This window comes from Oncorhynchus tshawytscha, unplaced genomic scaffold, assembly GCF_018296145.1.
Source record: "Oncorhynchus tshawytscha isolate Ot180627B unplaced genomic scaffold, Otsh_v2.0 Un_contig_1394_pilon_pilon, whole genome shotgun sequence".
NCBI lineage: Eukaryota > Metazoa > Chordata > Actinopteri > Salmoniformes > Salmonidae > Oncorhynchus > Oncorhynchus tshawytscha.
Window position 1 is genome coordinate 214,042 of NW_024609625.1, and position 22,756 is coordinate 236,797.

The 22,756-nt window shown below is 34.1% G+C and overlaps 1 protein-coding gene across 2 annotated transcripts in view; it reads left to right on the top strand.

Annotated features, from left to right (window-relative positions):
- The window catches only part of usp21 (ubiquitin specific peptidase 21), a 46,762-nt gene that overhangs the window by 2,324 nt on the left and 21,682 nt on the right, over positions 1-22,756 (top strand). The window contains exon 1 of one of the 2 annotated variants that reach the window (XM_042316423.1): positions 2,925-3,388. The exons of the other annotated variant lie outside the window; for it this stretch is intronic. The gene's annotated coding sequence lies outside the window, so the exon portion shown is untranslated. Of the gene's footprint in view, positions 1-2,924; positions 3,389-22,756 lie in introns of those variants that run through there. 2 annotated transcript variants of the gene reach the window in all.

A 22,756-nucleotide genomic window follows, 5' to 3' on the forward strand; every position in this document is an offset into this window, starting at 1 on the left:
TAATTGACTCAAATGATGTCAATTAGCCTAGCAGAAGCTTCTAAAGCCATTACATTTTCTGGAATTTTCCAGGCTGTTTAAAGGCACAGTCAACTTAGTGTATTTAAACTTCTGTCTTCAGCTGTATCTGACTGTCAGTAAGACGTCTCTGTTAAACTGATATCTATCCTACTGTCAGTAACACCAGGTCTCTGTTAAACTGATATCTATCCTACTGTCAGTAACACCAGGTCTCTGTTAAACTGATATCTATCCTACTGTCAGTAACACCAGGTCTCTGTTAAACTGATATCTATCTTACTGTCAGTAACACCAGGTCTCTGTTAAACTGATACAGTGCCTTGCGAAAGTATTCGGCCCCCTTGAACTTTGCGACCTTTTGCCACATTTCAGGCTTCAAACATAAAGATATAAAACCGTTTTTTTGTGAAGAATCAACAACAAGTTGGACACAATCATGAAGTGGAACGACATTTATTGGATATTTCAAACTTTTTTAACAAATCAAAAATTGAAAAATTGGGCGTGCAAAATTATTCAGCCCCCTTAAGTTAATACTTTGTAGCGCCACCTTTTGCTGCGATTACAGCTGTAAGTCGCTTGGTATGTCTATCAGTTTTGCACATCGAGAGACTGAAATTTTTTCCCATTCCTCCTTGCAGAACAGGTCGAGCTCAGTGTGGTTGGATGGAGAGCATTTGTGAACAGCAGTTTTCAGTTCTTTCCACAGATTCTCGATTGGATTCAGGTCTGGACTTTGACTTGGCCATTCTAACACCTGGATATGTTTATTTTTGAACCATTCCATTGTAGATTTTGCTTTATGTTTTGGATCATTGTCTTGTTGGAAGACAAATCTCCGTCCCAGTCTCAGGTCTTTTGCAGACTCCATCAGGTTTTCCTGTATTTGGCTCCATCCATCTTCCCATCAATTTTAACCATCTTCCCTGTCCCTGCTGAAGAAAAGCAGGCCCAAACCATGATGCTGCCACCACCATGTTTGACAGTGGGGATGGTGTGTTCAGGGTGATGAGCTGTGTTGTTTTTAAGCCAAACATAACGTTTTGCATTGTTGCCAAAAAGTTCAATTTTGGTTTCATCTGACCAGAGCACCTTCTTCCACATGTTTGGTGTGTCTCCCAGGTGGCTTGTGGCAAACTTTAAACAACACTTTTTATGGATATCTTTAAGAAATGGCTTTCTTCTTGCCACTCTTCCATAAAGGCCAGATTTGTGCAATATACGACTGATTGGTGTCCTATGGACAGAGTCTCCCACCTCAGCTGTAGATCTCTGCAGTTCATCCAGAGTGATCATGGGCCTCTTGGCTGCATCTCTGATCAGTCTTCTCCTTGTATGAGCTGAAAGTTTAGAGGGACGGCCAGGTCTTGGTAGATTTGCAGTGGTCTGATACTCCTTCCATTTCAATATTATCGCTTGCACCGTGCTCCTTGGGATGTTTAATGCTTGGGAAATCTTTTTGTATCCAAATCCGGCTTTAAACTTCTTCACAACAGTATCTCGGACCTGCCTGGTGAGTTCCTTGTTCTTCATGATGCTCTCTGTGCTTTTAACGGACCTCTGAGACTATCACAGTGCAGGTGCATTTATACGGAGACTTGATTACACACAGGTGGATTGTATTTATCATCATTAGTCATTTAGGTCAACATTGGATCATTCAGAGATCCTCACTGAACTTCTGGAGAGAGTTTGCTGCACCGTAAGTAAAGGGGCTGAATAATTTTGCACGCCCAATTTTTCAGTTTTTGATTTGTTAAAGTTTGAAATATCCAATAAATGTCGTTCCACTTCATGATTGTGTCCCACTTGTTGTTGATTCTTCACAAAAAAATACAGTTTTATATCTTTATGTTTGAAGCCTGAAATGTGGCAAAAGGTTGCAAAGTTCAAGGGGGCCGAATACTTTCGCAAGGCAGAGGTATCTATCTTACTGTCAGTAACACCAGGTCTCTGTTAAAAATGTTATGCATTAATATTAGAATATGTGCCTCGAAGTCTTTATGCCCTATACACTGAGTGGACAAAACATTAGGAACACCTTCCTCATATTGAGTTGTACCGCCTTTCTCCCTCAGAAGGGCCTCAGTTCATCAGGGTATGGACTCTACAAGGTGTCAAACGTTCCACAGGGATGCTGGCCCATGTTGACTCCAATGCTTCCCACAGTTGTATCAAGTTGGCTGGACGTCCTTTGGGTGGTGGACCATTCTTGATACACACAGGAAACTGTTGAGCGTGAAAAACCCAGCAGCGTTGCAGTACATGGCACCTACTACCATACAATTCAAAGGCACTACAATCTATTGTCTGCCCATTCACCCTCTGAATGGCACACATGCCTCAAGGCTTAAAAATCCTTCTTTAACCTGTCTCCTCCACTTCATCTACACTGATTGAAGTCTATTTAACAGGTGGCATCAATAAGGGATCATAGATTACACCTGGGTTCACCTGGTCAGTCGTTGTCGTGGAAGGAGCAGGTGTTCGTAATGATCTGCCCTGTGTCTGCCCCATAATGATTTGTACAGTCAGTGTATATTTAATTTGAAGTTGAAACTCCCTGCGACGTTAGCTGTGATTATTGATCACACTGACAACCGGTTCAGACTGAAGGCAACATCTAAATGTCATGACTGAAGTGGATATTTTTATTTGTTGATAATAAATTGACATTTAACATCCATTGGACAAAGATTTAAATAAAAGGCACTTCTAAAAAATTAAATAAACTTCTCTCACAGAGCTGAGTAGATCCCCTGTTTATCCCTGTGTGGCATGTTCCCATTGAGGTCTAAGCTACAGTAAGAGGGTAGGGACAGAGACGGCTAAGTTTAGACGGAAAGATTAGGCATGATTATCTCTGACTCGCCCTTGCTCTCTCTCTCTGTGTGAGCGGTTATTTAGGGGAGGGCGTGACCGTGTCAGGACAGGAGAGAATTACAGCATTAGGAGAAACTAGAGACGTCCCCTATCTGACAGAATATACAGCATTACACCCCAAACAGGTGATGTCCCCTACCTGATAGACACGCTATACAGTATTACAGCCGGTGATGGTTGGAGACCTGACAGACTACAGTATTACAGCCGGTGATGGTTGGAGACCTGACAGACTACAGTATTACAGTCGGTGATGGTTGGAGACCTGACAGACTACAGTATTACAGCCGGTGATGGTTGTAGACCTGACAGACTACAGTATTACAGCCGGTGATGGTTGTAGACCTGACAGACTACAGCATTACAGCCGGTGATGGTTGTAGACCTGACAGACTACAGCAGGTGATGGTTGGAGACCTGACAGACTACAGCATTACAGCCGGTGATGGTTGGAGTAGAGGAGATATATCAATTGAACAACCAGGTAAGTTTCTGTCTGGTCATGTTTTATAGCATGAGTATAGTGGTAGTTATAGCATTAGTATAGTGGTAGTTATAGTGGTAGTTATATCATTAGTATAGTGGTAGTTGTAGCATTAGTATGGTGGTAGTTATAGTGGTAGTTATAGCATTAGTATAGTGGTAGTTATAGTGGTAGTTATATCATTAGTATAGTGGTAGTTATATCATTAGTATAGTGGTAGTTATAGTGGTAGTTATAGCATTAGTATAGTGGTAGTTATAGCATTAGTATAGTGGTAGTTATAGCATTAGTATAGTGGTAGTTATAGTGGTAGTTATAGCATTAGTATAGTGGTAGTTATAGCATTAGTATAGTGGTAGTTATAGCATTAGTATAGTGTAGTAGTTATAGTGGTAGTTATAGTGGTAGTTATAGTGGTAGTTATATCATTAGTATGGTGGTAGTTATAGTGGTAGTTAGTTATAGCATTAGTATAGTGGTAGTTATAGCATTAGTATAGTGGTAGTTATAGCATTAGTATAGTGGTAGTTATAGTGGTAGTTATAGCATTAGTATAGTGTAGTAGCATTAGTATATAGCATTAGTATAGTGGTAGTTATAGCATTAGTATAGTGGTAGTTATAGTGGTAGTTATATCATTAGTATAGTGGTAGTTATAGTGGTAGTTATAGCATTAGTATAGTGGTAGTTATAGCATTAGTATAGTGGTAGTTATAGCATTAGTATAGTGGTAGTTATAGTGGTAGTTATAGCATTAGTATAGTGGTAGTTATAGCATTAGTATAGTGGTAGTTATAGTGGTAGTTATAGCATTAGTATAGTGGTAGTTATAGCATTAGTATAGTGGTAGTTATAGTGGTAGTTATAGTTATTAGTATAGTGGTAGTTATAGTGGTAGTTATATCCTTAGTATAGTGGTAGTTATAGTGGTAGTTGTAGCATTAGTATGGTGGTAGTTATAGTGGTAGTTATAGCATTAGTATGGTGGTAGTTATAGTGGTAGTTATAGCAGGTGGTAGTTATAGTGGTAGTTATAGCATTGGTATAGTGGTAGTTATAGTGGTAGTTATAGCATTAGTATAGTGGTAGTTATAGCATTAGTAGTGGTAGTGGTAGTTATAGTGGTAGTTATAGTGGTAGTTATAGCATTAGTATGGTATTAGTTATAGTGGTAGTTATAGTGGTAGTTATAGCATTAGTATGGTGGTAGTTATAGCATTAGTATGGTGGTAGTTCTAGTGGTAGTTCTAGTGGTAGTTCTAGCATTAGTATGGTGGTAGTTATAGTGGTAGTTCTAGCATTAGTTCTAGTGGTAGTTATAGTGGTAGTTATAGCATTAGTGGTAGTTATAGTGGTAGTTATAGCATTAGTATAGTGGTAGTTATAGTGGTAGTTATAGTGGTAGTTCTAGTGGTAGTTCTAGTAGTTCTAGTGGTAGTTCTAGCGGTAGTTATAGTGGTAGTTATAGCATTAGTATGGTATTAGTTCTAGTGGTAGTTCTAGTGGTAGTTATAGCATTAGTATAGTGGTAGTTATAGCATTAGTCTAGTGGTAGTTCTAGTGGTAGTAGCATTACTAGTGGTAGTTATAGCATTAGTATGGTATTAGTTCTAGTGGTAGTTCTAGTGGTAGTTCTAGTGGTAGTTCTAGTGGTAGTTCTAGTGGTAGTTATAGTGGTAGTTCTAGTATAGTTATAGCATTAGTATGGTATTAGTTATAGTGGTAGTTATAGTGGTAGTTATAGCATTAGTAATGTATTAGTTATAGTGGTAGTTATAGCATTAGTAAGGTATTAGTTATAGTGGTAGTTATAGCATTAGTAAGGTATTAGTTATAGTGGTAGTTCTAGTGGTAGTTATAGCATTAGTATGGTATTAGTTCTAGTGGTAGTTATAGCATTAGTAAGGTATTAGTTCTAGTGGTAGTTATAGCATTAGTATGGTATTAGTTCTAGTGGTAGTTATAGCATTAGTATGGTATTAGTTCTAGTGGTAGTTATAGCATTAGTATGGTATTAGTTCTAGTGGTAGTTATAGCATTAGTATGGTATTAGTTCTAGTGGTAGTTTAGCATTAGTATGGTATTAGTTCTAGTGGTAGTTATAGCATTAGTATGGTATTAGTTCTAGTGGTAGTTATAGCATTAAGGTATTAGTTCTAGTGGTAGTTATAGCATTAGTGGTATTAGTTCTAGTGGTAGTTATAGCATTAGTATGGTATTAGTTCTAGTGGTAGTTATAGCATTAGTATGGTATTAGTTCTAGTGGTAGTTATAGCATTAGTATGGTATTAGTTCTAGTGGTAGTTATAGCATTAAGGTATTAGTTCTAGTGGTAGTTATAGCATTAGTATGGTATTAGTTCTAGTGGTAGTTATAGCATTAGTATGGTATTAGTTCTAGTGGTAGTTATAGCATTAGTATGGTATTAGTTCTAGTGGTAGTTATAGCATTAAGGTATTAGTTCTAGTGGTAGTTATAGCATTAGTATGGTATTAGTTCTAGTGGTAGTTATAGCATTAGTATGGTATTAGTTCTAGTGGTAGTTATAGCATTAGTATGGTATTAGTGGTAGTTATAGCATTAGTATGGTATTAGTTCTAGTGGTAGTTATAGCATTAAGGTATTAGTTCTAGTGGTAGTTATAGCATTAGTATGGTATTAGTTCTAGTGGTAGTTATAGCATTAGTATGGTATTAGTTCTAGTGGTAGTTATAGCATTAGTATGGTATTAGTTCTAGTGGTAGTTATAGCATTAGTATGGTATTAGTTCTAGTGGTAGTTATAGCATTAGTATGGTATTAGTTCTAGTGGTAGTTATAGCATTATGGTATTAGTTCTAGTGGTAGTTATAGCATTAAGGTATTAGTTCTAGTGGTAGTTCTAGCATTAGTATGGTATTAGTTCTAGTGGTAGTTCTAGTGGTAGTTCTAGCGGTAGTATAGTGTTAGTTATAGTGTTAGTTATAGTGTTAGTTATAGTGTTAGTTATAGTGTTAGTTATAGTGTTAGTTATAGTGTTAGTTATAGTGTTAGTTCTAGTGGTAGTTCTAGTGGTAGTTCTAGCGGTAGTTCTAGCGGTAGTTCTAGCGGTAGTTATAGCATTAGTATAGTGGTAGTTATAGCATTAGTATAGTGGTAGTTCTAGTGGTAGTTCTAGTGGTAGTTCTAGTGGTAGTTCTAGTGGTAGTTATAGCATTAGTATGGTATTAGTTATAGTGGTAGTTATAGTGGTAGTTATAGCGGTAGTTTGGTATTAGTTATAGTATTAGTTATAGTGGTAGTTATAGCATTAGTAAGGTATTAGTCATAGTGGTAGTTATAGCATTAGTATGGTATTAGTTCTAGTGGTAGTTATAGCATTAGTATGGTATTCGTTATCGTGGTAGTTATAGCATTAGTAAGGTATTAGTTCTAGTGGTAGTTCTAGTGGTAGTTCTAGTGGTAGTTATAGCATTAGTAAGGTATTAGTTATAGTGGTAGTTATAGCATTAGTATGGTATTAGTTCTAGTGGTAGTTATAGCATTAGTATGGTATTAGTTCTAGTGGTAGTTATAGCATTAGTAAGATATTAGTTCTAGTGGTAGTTATAGCATTACTATGGTATTAGTTCTAGTGGTGGTTATAGCATTAGTATGGTATTAGTTATAGTGGTAGTTATAGCATTAGTATAGTGGTAGTTGTAGCATTAGTATGGTGGTAGTTATAGTGGTAGTTATATCATTAGTATAGTGGTAGTTATATCATTAGTATAGTGGTAGTTATAGTGGTAGTTATAGCTTTAGTATAGTGGTAGTTATAGCATTAGTATAGTGGTAGTTATAGCATTAGTATAGTGGTAGTTATAGTGGTAGTTATAGCATTAGTATAGTGGTAGTTATAGCGGTAGTATAGTGGTAGTTATAGTGGTAGTTATAGCATTAGTATGGTGGTAGTTATAGTGGTAGTTATATCCTTAGTATAGTGGTAGTTATATCATTAGTATAGTGGTAGTTGTAGCATTAGTATGGTGGTAGTTATAGTGGTAGTTATAGCATTAGTATAGTGGTAGTTATAGTGGTAGTTATATCATTAGTATAGTGGTAGTTATAGCATTAGTATAGTGGTAGTTATAGTGGTAGTTATATCATTAGTATAGTGGTAGTTATAGTGGTAGTTATAGCATTAGTATAGTGGTAGTTATAGTGGTAGTTATAGCATTAGTATAGTGGTAGTTATAGCATTAGTATAGTGGTAGTTATAGTGGTAGTTATAGCATTAGTATAGTGGTAGTTATAGCATTAGTATAGTGGTAGTTATAGTGGTAGTTATAGCATTAGTATAGTGGTAGTTATAGTGGTAGTTATAGCATTAGTATAGTGGTAGTTATAGCATTAGTATAGTGGTAGTTATAGTGGTAGTTATAGTGGTAGTTATAGCGGTAGTATAGTGGTAGTTATAGTGGTAGTTATATCCTTAGTATAGTGGTAGTTATATCATTCGTATAGTGGTAGTTGTAGCATTAGTATGGTGGTAGTTATAGTGGTAGTTATAGCATTAGTAAGGTGGTAGTTATATCCTTAGTATAGTGGTAGTTATATCATTCGTATAGTGGTAGTTGTAGCATTAGTATGGTGGTAGTTATAGTGGTAGTTATAGCATTGGTATAGTGGTAGTTATAGTGGTAGTTATAGCATTAGTATAGTGGTAGTTATATCATTAGTATAGTGGTAGTGATAGTGGTAGTTGTAGCATTAGTATGGTGGTAGTTATAGTGGTAGTTATAGCATTAGTATGGTATTAGTTATAGTGGTAGTTATAGTGGTAGTTATAGCATTAGTATGGTGGTAGTTATAGCATTAGTATGGTGGTAGTTCTAGTGGTAGTTCTAGTGGTCGTTCTAGCATTAGTATGGTATTAGTTCTAGTGGTAGTTCTAGTGGTAGTTCTAGTGGTAGTTCTAGTGGTAGTTATAGTGGTAGTTATAGTGGTAGTTATAGCATTAGTATAGTGGTAGTTATAGCATTAGTATAGTGGTAGTTCTAGTGGTAGTTCTAGTGGTAGTTCTAATGGTAGTTCTAGTGGTTGTTTAGGGGTTGTTCTAGTGGTAGTTCTAGTGGTAGTTCTAGCGGTAGTTCTAGCGGTAGTTATAGCATTACTATGGTAGTGGTAGTTCTAGTGGTAGTTATAGCATTAGTCTAGTGGTAGTTATAGCATTAGTCTAGTGGTAGTTCTAGTGGTAGTTCTAGCATTACTTGTAGTGGTAGTTATAGCATTAGTATGGTATTAGTTCTAGTGGTAGTTCTAGTGGTAGTTCTAGTGGTAGTTCTAGTGGTAGTTCTAGTGGTAGTTCTAGTGGTAGTTCTAGTGGTAGTTCTAGTGGTAGTTATAGCATTAGTGGTAGTTATAGTGGTAGTTATAGTGGTAGTTATAGCATTAGTAATGTATTAGTTATAGTGGTAGTTATTAGTAAGGTATTAGTTATAGTGGTAGTTATAGCATTAGTAAGGTATTAGTTATAGTGGTAGTTCTAGTGGTAGTTATAGCATTAGTATGGTATTAGTTCTAGTGGTAGTTATAGCATTAGTAAGGTATTAGTTCTAGTGGTAGTTATAGCATTAGTATGGTATTAGTTCTAGTGGTAGTTATAGCATTAGTATGGTATTAGTTCTAGTGGTAGTTATAGCATTAGTATGGTATTAGTTCTAGTGGTAGTTATAGCATTAGTATGGTATTAGTTCTAGTGGTAGTTATAGCATTAGTATGGTATTAGTTCTAGTGGTAGTTATAGCATTAGTATGGTATTAGTTCTAGTGGTAGTTATAGCATTAGTATGGTATTAGTTCTAGTGGTAGTTATAGCATTAGTATGGTATTAGTTCTAGTGGTAGTTATAGCATTAGTATGGTATTAGTTCTAGTGGTAGTTATAGCATTAGTATGGTATTAGTTCTAGTGGTAGTTATAGCATTAGTATGGTATTAGTTCTAGTGGTAGTTATAGCATTAGTATGGTATTAGTTCTAGTGGTAGTTATAGCATTAGTATGGTATTAGTTCTAGTGGTAGTTATAGCATTAGTATGGTATTAGTTCTAGTGGTAGTTATAGCATTAGTATGGTATTAGTTCTAGTGGTAGTTATAGCATTAGTATGGTATTAGTTCTAGTGGTAGTTATAGCATTAGTATGGTATTAGTTCTAGTGGTAGTTATAGCATTAGTATGGTATTAGTTCTAGTGGTAGTTATAGCATTAGTATGGTATTAGTTCTAGTGGTAGTTATAGCATTAGTATGGTATTAGTTCTAGTGGTAGTTATAGCATTAGTATGGTATTAGTTCTAGTGGTAGTTATAGCATTATGGTATAGTTCTAGTGGTAGTTATAGCATTAGTATGGTAGTTCTAGTGGTAGTTATAGCATTAGTATGGTATTAGTTCTAGTGGTAGTTATAGCATTAGTATGGTATTAGTTCTAGTGGTAGTTATAGCATTAGTATGGTATTAGTTCTAGTGGTAGTTATAGCATTGGTAGTTCTAGTGGTAGTTATAGCATTAGTATAGTATTAGTTCTAGTGGTAGTTATAGCATTAGTATGGTATTAGTTCTAGTGGTAGTTTAGCATTAGTATGGTATTAGTTCTAGTGGTAGTTATAGCATTAGTATGGTATTAGTTCTAGTGGTAGTTATAGCATTAAGGTATTAGTTCTAGTGGTAGTTATAGCATTAGTATGGTATTAGTTCTAGTGGTAGTTATAGCATTAGTATGGTATTAGTTCTAGTGGTAGTTCATTAGTATGGTATTAGTTCTAGTGGTAGTTATAGCATTAGTGGTATTAGTTCTAGTGGTAGTTTCATTAAGGTATTAGTTCTAGTGGTAGTTATAGCATTAGTATGGTATTAGTTCTAGTGGTAGTTATAGCATTAGTATGGTATTAGTTCTAGTGGTAGTTCTAGTGGTAGTTCTATAGTAGTGTTAGTTATAGCATTAGTATAGTGTTAGTTATAGTGTTAGTTATAGTGGTAGTTATAGTTTATAGTGGTAGTTCTAGTGGTAGTTCTAGCGGTAGTTCTAGCGGTAGTTCTATGGTAGTTATAGCATTAGTATAGTGGTAGTTATAGCATTAGTATAGTGGTAGTTCTAGTGGTAGTTCTAGTGGTAGTTCTAGTGGTAGTTCTAGTGGTAGTTCTAGTGGTAGTTATAGCATTAGTATGGTATTAGTAGTGGTAGTTATAGTGGTAGTTATAGCATTAGTATGTTATAGTATTAGTTATAGTGGTAGTTATAGCATTAGTAAGGTATTAGTTCATAGTGGTAGTTATAGCATTAGTATGGTATTAGTTCTAGTGGTAGTTATAGCATTAGTATGGTATTAGTTCTAGTGGTAGTTATAGCATTAGTATGGTATTAGTTCTAGTGGTAGTTATAGCATTAGTATGGTATTAGTTCTAGTGGTAGTTATAGCATTAGTATGGTATTAGTTCTAGTGGTAGTTATAGCATTAGTATGGTATTAGTTCTAGTGGTAGTTATAGCATTAGTATGGTATTAGTTCTAGTGGTAGTTATAGCATTAGTAGGTATTAGTTCTAGTGGTAGTTATAGCATTAGTATGGTATTAGTTCTAGTGGTAGTTATAGCATTAGTATGGTATTAGTTCTAGTGGTAGTTATAGCATTAGTATGGTATTAGTTCTAGTGGTAGTTATAGCATTAGTATGGTATTAGTTCTAGTGGTAGTTATAGCATTAGTATGGTATTAGTTCTAGTGGTAGTTATAGCATTAGTATGGTATTAGTTCTAGTGGTAGTTATAGCATTAGTATGGTATTAGTTCTAGTGGTAGTTATAGCATTATGGTATTAGTTCTAGTGGTAGTTATAGCATTAGTAGGTATTAGTTCTAGTGGTAGTTATAGCATTAGTATGGTATTAGTTCTAGTGGTAGTTATAGCATTAGTATGGTATTAGTTCTAGTGGTAGTTATAGCATTAGTATGGTATTAGTTCTAGTGGTAGTTATAGCATTAGTATGGTATTAGTTCTAGTGGTAGTTATAGCATTAGTAGGTATTAGTTCTAGTGGTAGTTATAGCATTAGTATGGTATTAGTTCTAGTGGTAGTTATAGCATTAGTATGGTATTAGTTCTAGTGGTAGTTATAGCATTAGTATGGTATTAGTTCTAGTGGTAGTTATAGCATTAGTATGGTATTAGTTCTAGTGGTAGTTATAGCATTAAGGTATTAGTTCTAGTGGTAGTTATAGCATTAGTATGGTATTAGTTCTAGTGGTAGTTATAGCATTAGTATGGTATTAGTTCTAGTGGTAGTTATAGCATTAGTATGGTATTAGTTCTAGTGGTAGTTATAGCATTAGTATGGTATTAGTTCTAGTGGTAGTTATAGCATTAAGGTATTAGTTCTAGTGGTAGTTATAGCATTAGTATGGTATTAGTTCTAGTGGTAGTTATAGCATTAGTATGGTATTAGTTCTAGTGGTAGTTATAGCATTAGTATGGTATTAGTTCTAGTGGTAGTTATAGCATTAGTATGGTATTAGTTCTAGTGGTAGTTATAGCATTAAGGTATTAGTTCTAGTGGTAGTTATAGCATTAGTATGGTATTAGTTATAGTGGTAGTTATAGCATTAGTATGGTATTAGTTCTAGTGGTAGTTCTAGTGGTAGTTTAGCGGTAGTATAGTGTTAGTTATAGTGTTAGCTATAGTGTTAGTTATAGTGTTAGTTATAGTGGTAGTTATAGTGGTAGTTATAGTGGTAGTTCTAGTGGTAGTTCTAGCGGTAGTTCTAGCGGTAGTTCTAGCGGTAGTTATAGCATTAGTATAGTGGTAGTTATAGCATTAGTATGGTATTAGTTATAGTGGTAGTTCTAGTGGTAGTTCTAGTGGTAGTTCTAGTGGTAGTTCTAGTGGTAGTTCTAGTGGTAGTTATAGCATGAGTATGGTATTAGTTATAGTGGTAGTTATAGTGGTAGTTATAGCATTAGTTTGGTATTAGTTATAGTATTAGTTATAGTGGTAGTTATAGCATTAGTAAGGTATTAGTCATAGTGGTAGTTATAGCATTAGTATGGTATTAGTTCTAGTGGTAGTTATAGCATTAGTATGGTATTCGTTATCGTGGTAGTTATAGCATTAGTAAGGTATTAGTTCTAGTGGTAGTTCTAGTGGTAGTTATAGCATTAGTAAGGTATTAGTTATAGTGGTAGTTATAGCATTAGTATGGTATTAGTTCTAGTGGTAGTTATAGCATTAGTATGGTATTAGTTCTAGTGGTAGTTATAGCATTAGTAAGGTATTAGTTCTAGTGGTAGTTATAGCATTACTATGGTATTAGTTCTAGTGGTAGTTATAGCATTAGTAAGGTATTAGTTCTAGTGGTAGTTATAGCATTAGTAAGGTATTAGTTATAGTGGTAGTTATAGCATTAGTATAGTGGTAGTTATAGTGGTAGTTATATCATTAGTATAGTGGTAGTTATATCATTAGTATAGTGGTAGTTATAGTGGTAGTTATAGCATTAGCAGTGGTAGCATTAGTATAGTGGTAGTTATAGCATTAGTATAGTGGTAGTTATAGCATTAGTATAGTGGTAGTTATAGTGGTAGTTATAGCATTAGTATAGTGGTAGTTATAGCATTAGTATAGTGGTAGTTATAGCGGTAGTATAGTGGTAGTTATAGTGGTAGTTATAGCATTAGTATGGTGGTAGTTATAGTGGTAGTTATATCCTTAGTATAGTGGTAGTTGTAGCATTAGTATAGTGGTAGTTGTAGCATTAGTATGGTGGTAGTTATAGTGGTAGTTATAGCATTAGTATAGTGGTAGTTATAGCATTAGTATAGTGGTAGTTATAGTGGTAGTTATATCATTAGTATAGTGGTAGTTATAGTGGTAGTTATAGCATTAGTATAGTGGTAGTTATAGTGGTAGTTATAGCATTAGTATAGTGGTAGTTATAGCATTAGTATAGTGGTAGTTATAGTGGTAGTTATAGCATTAGTATAGTGGTAGTTATAGCATTAGTATAGTGGTAGTTATAGTGGTAGTTATAGCATTAGTATAGTGGTAGTTATAGTGGTAGTTATAGCATTAGTATAGTGGTAGTTATAGCATTAGTATAGTGGTAGTTATAGTGGTAGTTATAGTGGTAGTTATAGCGGTAGTATAGTGGTAGTTATAGTGGTAGTTATATCCTTAGTATAGTGGTAGTTATATCATTAGTATAGTGGTAGTTGTAGCATTAGTATGGTGGTAGTTATAGCATTAGTATGGTGGTAGTTATAGTGGTAGTTATAGCATTGGTATAGTGGTAGTTATAGTGGTAGTTATAGCATTAGTAAGGTGGTAGTTATAGTGGTAGTTATAGCATTGGTATAGTGGTAGTTATAGTGGTAGTTATAGCATTAGTAAGGTGGTAGTTATATCCTTAGTATAGTGGTAGTTATATCATTCGTATAGTGGTAGTTGTAGCATTAGTATGGTGGTAGTTATAGTGGTAGTTATAGCATTGGTATAGTGGTAGTTATAGTGGTAGTTATAGCATTAGTATGGTGGTAGTTATAGTGGTAGTTATAGCATTGGTATGGTGGTAGTTATAGTGGTAGTTATAGCATTAGTATAGTGGTAGTTATATCATTAGTAAGTGGTAGTGATAGTGGTAGTTGTAGCATTAGTATGGTGGTAGTTATAGTGGTAGTTATAGCATTAGTATGGTATTAGTTATAGTGGTAGTTATAGTGGTAGTTATAGCATTAGTATGGTGGTAGTTATAGCATTAGTATGGTGGTAGTTCTAGTGGTAGTTCTAGTGGTCGTTCTAGCATGGTAGTATGTAGTTCATTAGTTCTAGTGGTAGTTCTAGTGGTAGTTCTAGTGGTAGTTCAGTGGTAGTTATAGTAGTTAGTGGTAGTTATAGCATTAGTATAGTGGTAGTTATAGCATTAGTATAGTGGTAGTTCTAGTGGTAGTTCTAATGGTAGTTCTAGTGGTAGTTCTAGTGGTAGTTCTAGTGGTTGTTCTAATGGTAGTTCTAGTGGTTGTTTAGGGGTTGTTCTAGTGGTAGTTCTAGTGGTAGTTCTAGCGGTAGTTCTAGCGGTAGTTATAGCATTACTATGGTATTAGTTCTAGTGGTAGTTCTAGTGGTAGTTATAGCATTAGTCTAGTGGTAGTTATAGCATTAGTCTAGTGGTAGTTCTAGTGGTAGTTCTAGCATTACTTGTAGTGGTAGTTATAGCATTAGTATGGTATTACTTCTAGTGGTAGTTCTAGTGGTAGTTCTAGTGGTAGTTCTAGTGGTAGTTCTAGTGGTAGTTCTAGTGGTAGTTCTAGTGGTAGTATGGTATTAGTTATAGTGGTAGTTATAGTGGTAGTTATAGCATTAGTAATGTATTAGTTATAGTGGTAGTTATAGCATTAGTAAGGTATTAGTTATAGTGGTAGTTATAGCATTAGTAAGGTATTAGTTATAGTGGTAGTTCTAGTGGTAGTTATAGCATTAGTATGGTATTAGTTCTAGTGGTAGTTATAGCATTAGTTAGTGGTAGTTATAGCATTAGTATGGTATTAGTTCTAGTGGTAGTTATAGCATTAGTATGGTATTAGTTCTAGTGGTAGTTATAGCATTAGTATGGTATTAGTTCTAGTGGTAGTTATAGCATTAGTATGGTATTAGTTCTAGTGGTAGTTATAGCATTAGTATGGTATTAGTTCTAGTGGTAGTTATAGCATTAGTATGGTATTAGTTCTAGTGGTAGTTATAGCATTAGTATGGTATTAGTTCTAGTGGTAGTTATAGCATTAGTAAGGTATTAGTTCTAGTGGTAGTTATAGCATTAGTATGGTATTAGTTCTAGTGGTAGTTATAGCATTAGTATGGTATTAGTTCTAGTGGTAGTTATAGCATTAGTATGGTATTAGTTCTAGTGGTAGTTATAGCATTAGTATGGTATTAGTTCTAGTGGTAGTTATAGCATTAGTAAGGTATTAGTTCTAGTGGTAGTTATAGCATTAGTATGGTATTAGTTCTAGTGGTAGTTATAGCATTAGTATGGTATTAGTTCTAGTGGTAGTTATAGCATTAGTATGGTATTAGTTCTAGTGGTAGTTATAGCATTAGTATGGTATTAGTTCTAGTGGTAGTTTAGCATTAGTGGTATTAGTTCTAGTGGTAGTTATAGCATTAGTATGGTATTAGTTCTAGTGGTAGTTATAGCATTAGTATGGTATTAGTTCTAGTGGTAGTTATAGTGGCATTAGTTATAGTGTTAGTTTAGTTAGTTATAGTGGTAGTTATAGTGGTAGTTATAGTGGTAGTTATAGTGGTAGTTATAGTGGTAGTTCTAGTGGTAGTTCTAGTGGTAGTTTCGGTAGTTATAGTGGTAGTTCATTAGTGGTAGTTATAGCATTAGTATAGTGGTAGTTCTAGTGGTAGTTCTAGTGGTAGTTCTAGTGGTAGTTCTAGTGGTAGTTCTAGCATTAGTAAGGTATTAGTTATAGTGGTAGTTATAGCATTAGTATGGTATTAGTTCTAGTGGTAGTTATAGCATTAGTTTGGTATTAGTTATAGTATTAGTTATAGTGGTAGTTATAGCATTAGTAAGGTATTAGTCATAGTGGTAGTTATAGCATTAGTATGGTATTAGTTCTAGTGGTAGTTATAGCATTAGTATGGTATTCGTTATCGTGGTAGTTATAGCATTAGTAAGGTATTAGTTCTAGTGGTAGTTCTAGTGGTAGTTCTAGTGGTAGTTCTAGTGGTAGTTATAGCATTAGTAAGGTATTAGTTATAGTGGTAGTTATAGCATTAGTATGGTATTAGTTCTAGTGGTAGTTATAGCATTAGTATGGTATTAGTTCTAGTGGTAGTTATAGCATTAGTAAGGTATTAGTTCTAGTGGTAGTTATAGCATTACTATGGTATTAGTTCTAGTGGTAGTTATAGCATTAGTAAGGTATTAGTTCTAGTGGTAGTTATAGCATTAGTATGGTATTAGTTCTAGTGGTAGTTATAGCATTAGTAAGGTATTAGTTCTAGTGGTAGTTATAGCATTACTATGGTATTAGTTCTAGTGGTAGTTATAGCATTAGTAAGGTATTAGTTATAGTGGTAGTTATAGCATTAGTAAGGTATTAGTTCGAGTGGTAGTTATAGCATTAGTAAGGTATTAGTTCTAGTGGTAGTTATAGCATTAGTAAGGTATTAGTTCTAGTGGTAGTTATAGCATTAAGGTATTAGTTCTAGTGGTAGTTATAGCATTAGTATGGTATTAGTTCTAGTGGTAGTTATAGCATTAGTATGGTATTAGTTCTAGTGGTAGTTATAGCATTAGTATGATATTAGTTCTAGTGGTAGTTATAGCATTAAGGTATTAGTTCTAGTGGTAGTTCTAGCATTAGTATGGTATTAGTTCTAGTGGTAGTTCTAGTGGTAGTTCTAGTGGTAGTTCTAGCGGTAGTATAGTGGTAGTTATAGCATTAGTATAGTGGTAGTTATAGTGGTAGTTATAGTGGTAGTTATAGTGGTAGTTATAGTGGTAGCTATAGTGGTAGTTATAGTGGTAGTTATAGTGGTAGTTCTAGTGGTAGTTCTAGCGGAAGTTCTAGCGGTAGTTATAGCATTAGTATAGTGGTAGTTATAGCATTAGTATAGTGGTAGTTCTAGTGGTAGTTCTAGTGGTAGTTCTAGCATTAGTTATAGTGGTAGTTCTAGCATTAGTATGGTATTAGTTCTAGTGGTAGTTCTAGCGGTAGTATAGTGGTAGTTATAGCATTAGTATAGTGTTAGTTATAGTGTTAGTTATAGTGGTAGTTATAGTGGTAGTTATAGTGGTAGTTATAGTGGTAGTTATAGTGGTAGTTATAGTGGTAGTTATAGTGGTAGTTATAGTGGTAGTTATAGTGGTAGTTATAGTGGTAGTTATAGTGGTAGTTATAGTGGTAGTTCTAGTGGAAGTTCTAGCGGTAGTTATAGCATTAGTATAGTGGTAGTTATAGCATTAGTATAGTGGTAGTTCTAGTGGTAGTTCTAGCATTAGTTATAGTGGTAGTTATAGCATTAGTATGGTATTAGTTATAGTGGTAGTTCTAGTGGTAGTTCTAGTGGTAGTTCTAGTGGTAGTTCTAGTGGTAGTTCTAGTGGTAGTTATAGCATGAGTATGGTATTAGTTATAGTGGTAGTTATAGTGGTAGTTATAGCATTAGTTTGGTATTAGTTATAGTATTAGTTATAGTGGTAGTTATAGCATTAGTAAGGTATTAGTCATAGTGGTAGTTATAGCATTAGTATGGTATTAGTTCTAGTGGTAGTTATAGCATTAGTATGGTATTCGTTATCGTGGTAGTTATAGCATTAGTAAGGTATTAGTTCTAGTGGTAGTTCTAGTGGTAGTTCTAGTGGTAGTTCTAGCATTAGTAAGGTATTAGTTATAGTGGTAGTTATAGCATTAGTATGGTATTAGTTCTAGTGGTAGTTATAGCATTAGTATGGTATTAGTTCTAGTGGTAGTTATAGCATTAGTAAGGTATTAGTTCTAGTGGTAGTTATAGCATTACTATGGTATTAGTTCTAGTGGTAGTTATAGCATTAGTAAGGTATTAGTTATAGTGGTAGTTATAGCATTAGTAAGGTATTAGTTCGAGTGGTAGTTATAGCATTAGTATGGTGGTAGTTATAGTGGTAGTTATATCCTTAGTATAGTGGTAGTTATAGCATTACTATGGTATTAGTTCTAGTGGTAGTTATAGCATTAGTATGGTATTAGTTCTAGTGGTAGTTATAGCATTAGTATGGTATTAGTTCTAGTGGTAGTTATAGCATTAGTAAGATATTAGTTCTAGTGGTAGTTATAGCATTACTATGGTATTAGTTCTAGTGGTGGTTATAGCATTAGTATGGTATTCGTTATAGTGGTAGTTATAGCATTAGTATGGTGGTAGTTATAGTGGTAGTTATAGTGGTAGTTATAGCATTAGTATAGTGGTAGTTATAGCATTAGTATGGTGGTAGTTATAGTGGTAGTTATAGCATTAGTATAGTGGTAGGTATGGCATTAGTATAGTGGTAGTGATAGCATTAGTATGGTGGTAGTTATAGCATTAGTATGGTGGTAGTTATAGCATTAGTATGGTGGTAGTTATAGCATTAGTATGGTGGTAGTTATAGTGGTAGTTATATCCTTAGTATAGTGGTAGTTATACCATTAGTATAGTGGTAGTTATAGTGGTAGGTATGGCATTAGTGTAGTGACAGCATTAGTATAGTGGTAGTGATAGCATTAGTATAGTGGTAGTAATTGTGGTAGTTATAGCATTAGTATAGTGGTAGTTATAGCATTAGTATAGTGGTAGTTATAGCATTAGTATGGTGGTAGTTATAGTGGTAGTTATAGCATTAGTATAGTGGTAGTTATAGCATTAGTATAGTGATAGTTATAGCATTAGTATGCTGGTAGTTATAGCATTAGTATGGTGGTAGTTATAGTGGTAGTTATATCCTTAGTATAGTGGTAGTTTTACCATTAGTATAGTGGTAGTTATACCATTAGTATAGTGGTAGTTATAGTGGTAGGTATGGCATTAGTGTAGTGATAGCATTAGTATAGTGGTAGTAATTGTGGTAGTTATAGCATTAGTATAGTGGTAGTTATAGTGGTAATTATAGCATTAGTATAGTGGTAGTCATAGCATTAGTATGGTGGTAGTTATAGTGGTAGTTATAGCATTAGTATGGTGGTAGTTATAGCATTAGTATCGTGGTAGTTATAGTGGTAGTTATAGCATTAGTATAATGGTAGTTATAGTGGTAGTTATAGCATTCGTATAGTGGTAGTTATAGCATTAGTATAGTGGTAGTTATGGCATTAGTATAGTGGTAGTTATAGTGGTAGTTATAGCATTCGTATAGTGGTAGTTATAGCATTAGTATAGTGGTAGTTATGGCATTAGTATAGTGGTAGTTATAATGGTAGTTATAGCATTAGTATGGTGGTAGTTATAGTGGTAGTTATAACATTCATATAGTGGTAGTGATAGCATTAGTATGGTGGTAGTTATAGTGGTAGTTATAGCATTAGTATATTGGTAGTTATATTATTAGTATAGTGGTAGTTATAGCATTAGTAGAGTGGTAGTTATAGCATTAGTATAGTGGTAGTTATAGCATTAGTATAGTGGTAGTTATAGCATTAGTATAGTGGTAGTTATAGTCTTAGTATAGTGGTAGTTATAGCATTAGTATGGTGGTAGTTATAGTGGTAGTTATATCCTTAGTAAAGTGGTAGTTATAGTGGTAGTTATATAATGAGTATATTGGTAGTTATAGTGGTAGTTATGGCATTACTATAGTGGTAGTTATGGCATTAGTATGGTGTAGTTATAGTGGTAGTTATAGCATTAGTATAGTGGCAGTTATAGCATTAGTATCGTGGTAGTTATAGTGGTTGTTATAGCATTAGTATAGTGGTGGTTATTGTGGTAGTTATAGCATTAGTATAGTGGTAGTTATAGCATTAGTATAGTGGTAGTTATAGTGGTAGTTATATCCTTAGTATAGTGGTAGTTATACCATTAGTATAGTGGTAGTTATAGTAGTAGGTATGGCATTAGTATAGTGGTAGTTATAGTGGTAGTTATAGCATTAGTATAGTGGTAGTTATAGTGGTAGTTATAGCATTAGTATGGTGGTACTTATAGTGGTAGTTATAGCATTAGTATAGTGGTAGTTATAGTGGTAGTTATAGCATTAGTATAGTGGTAGTTATAGTGGTAGTTATAGCATTAGTATGGTGGTACTTATAGTGGTAGTTATAGCATTAGTATAGTGATAGTTATAGCATTACTATGGTGGTAGTTATAGTGGTAGTTATAGCATTAGTATAGTGATAGTTATATCCTTAGTATAGTGGTAGTTATACCATTAGTATAGTGGTAGTTATATCCTTAGTATAGTGGTAGTTATATCATTAGTATATTGGTAGTTATAGCATTACTATGGTGGTAGTTATAGCATTACTATGGTGGTAGTTATAGTGGTAGTTATGGCATTACTATAGTGGTAGTTATGGCATTATTATGGTGTAGTTATAGTGGTAGTTATAGCATTAGTATAGTGGTGGTTATAGCATTAGTATAGTGGTAGTTATAGCATTAGTATAGTGGTAGTTATATTGGTAGTTATATCCTTAGTATAGTGGTAGTTATACCATTAGTATAGTGGTAGTAATTGTGTTAGTTATAGCATTAGTATAGTGGTAGTTATAGTAGTAGTTATAGCATTAGTATAGTGGTAGTTATAGTGGTAGTTATAGCATTAGTATAGTGGTAGTTATAGCATTAGTATTGTGGTAGTTATAGCATTACTATGGTGGTAGTTATAGCATTAGTATGGTGGCAGTTATAGTGGTAGGTATGGCATTAGTGTAGTGATAGCATTAGTATAGTGGTAGTAATTGTGGTAGTTATAGCATTAGTATGGTGGTAGTTATAGTGGTAGTTATAGCATTAGTATGGTGGTAGTTATAGCATTAGTATAGTGGTAGTTATAGTGGTAGTTATATCATTCGTATAGTGGTAGTTATAGCATTAGTAGAGTGGTAGTTACAGTGGTAGTTATAGCATTAGTACAGTGGTAGTTATAACATTAGTATAGTGGTAGTTATAGTGGTAGTTATAGCATTAGTATGGTGGTAGTTATAGCATTAGTATAGTGGTAGTTATAGTGGTAGTTATAGCATTAGTATAGTGGTAGTTATAGTGGTAGTTATAGCATTAGTATAGTGGTAGTTATAGTGGTAGTTATAGCATTAGTATAGTGGTAGTTATAGCATTAGTATGGTGGTAGTTATAGTGGTAGTTATAGCATTAGTATAGTGGTAGTTATAGCATTAGTATGGTGGTAGTTATAGTGGTAGTTATAGCATTAGTATGGTGGTAGTTATAGTGGTAGTTATAGCATTAGTATGGTGGTAGTTTTATCATTAGTATAGTGGTAGTTATAGTGGTAGTTATGACATTAGTATAGTGGTAGTGATAGCATTAGTATAGTGGTAGTGATAGCATTAGTATCGTGGTAGTTATAATGGTAGTTATAGCATTAGTATATTGGTAGTTATATTATTAGTATAGTGGTAGTTATAGCATTAGTATAGTGGTAGTTATAGTGGTAGTCATAGCATTAGTATGGTGGTAGTTATAGCATTAGTATATTGGTAGTTAGAGCATTAGTATAGTGGTAGTTATAGTGGTAGTTATAACATTAGTATAGTGGTAGTTATAGTGGTAGTTATAGCATTTGTATGGTGGTAGTTATACTGGTAGTTATAGTGGTAGTATGGTGTAGTTATAGTGGTAGTTATATCATTAGTTTGGTGGTAGTTATAGCATTAGTATAGTGGTAGTTATAGCATTAGTATAGTGGTCGTTATATCATTAGTATGGTGGTAGTTATAGCATTAGTAGTTATAGCATTACTATGGTGGTAGTTATAGCATTACTATGGTGGTAGTTATAGTGGTAGTTATAGCATTACTATGGTGGTAGTTATAGCGGTAGTATGGTGGTAGTTATAGTGGTAGTTATAGCATTAGTATAGTGGTAGTTATAGCATTAGTATAGTGGTAGTTATAGCATTACTATGGTGGTAGTTATAGCATTACTATGGTGGTAGTTATAGCGGTAGTTATATAATTAGTATAGTGGTAGTTATATCATTAGTATATTGGTAGTTATAGTGGTAGTTATAGCATTAGTATAGTGGTAGTTGTAGTGGTAGTTATATAATTAGTATAGTGGTAGTTATATCATTAGTATATTGGTAGTTATAGTGGTAGTTATGGCATTAGTATGGTGTAGTTATAGTGGTAGTTATAGCATTAGTATGGTGGTAGTTATAGCGGTAGTATGGTGGTAGTTATAGTGGTAGTTATAGCATTAGTATAGTGGTAGTTATAGCATTAGTATAGTGGTAGTTGTAGTGGTAGTTATATAATTAGTATAGTGGTAGTTATACCATTAGTATAGTGGTAGTTATAGTAGTCGGTATGGCATTAGTATAGTGGTAGTGGTAGCATTAGTATAGTGGTAGTGATAGCATTAGTATGGTGGTAGTTATATCATTAGTATGGTGGTAGTTATAGTGGTAGTTATATCATTAGTATAGTGGTAGTTATAGTGGTTGGTATGGCATTAGTGTAGTGATAGCATTACTATGGTGGTAGTTATAGCGGTAGTATGGTGGTAGTTATAGCATTAGTATAGTGTTAGTTATAGCATTAGTATAGTGGTAGTTGTAGTGGTAGTTATATAATTAGTATAGTGGTGGTTATATCATTAGTATATTGGTAGTTATAGTGGTAGTTATGGCATTAGTATGGTGTAGTTATAGTGGTAGT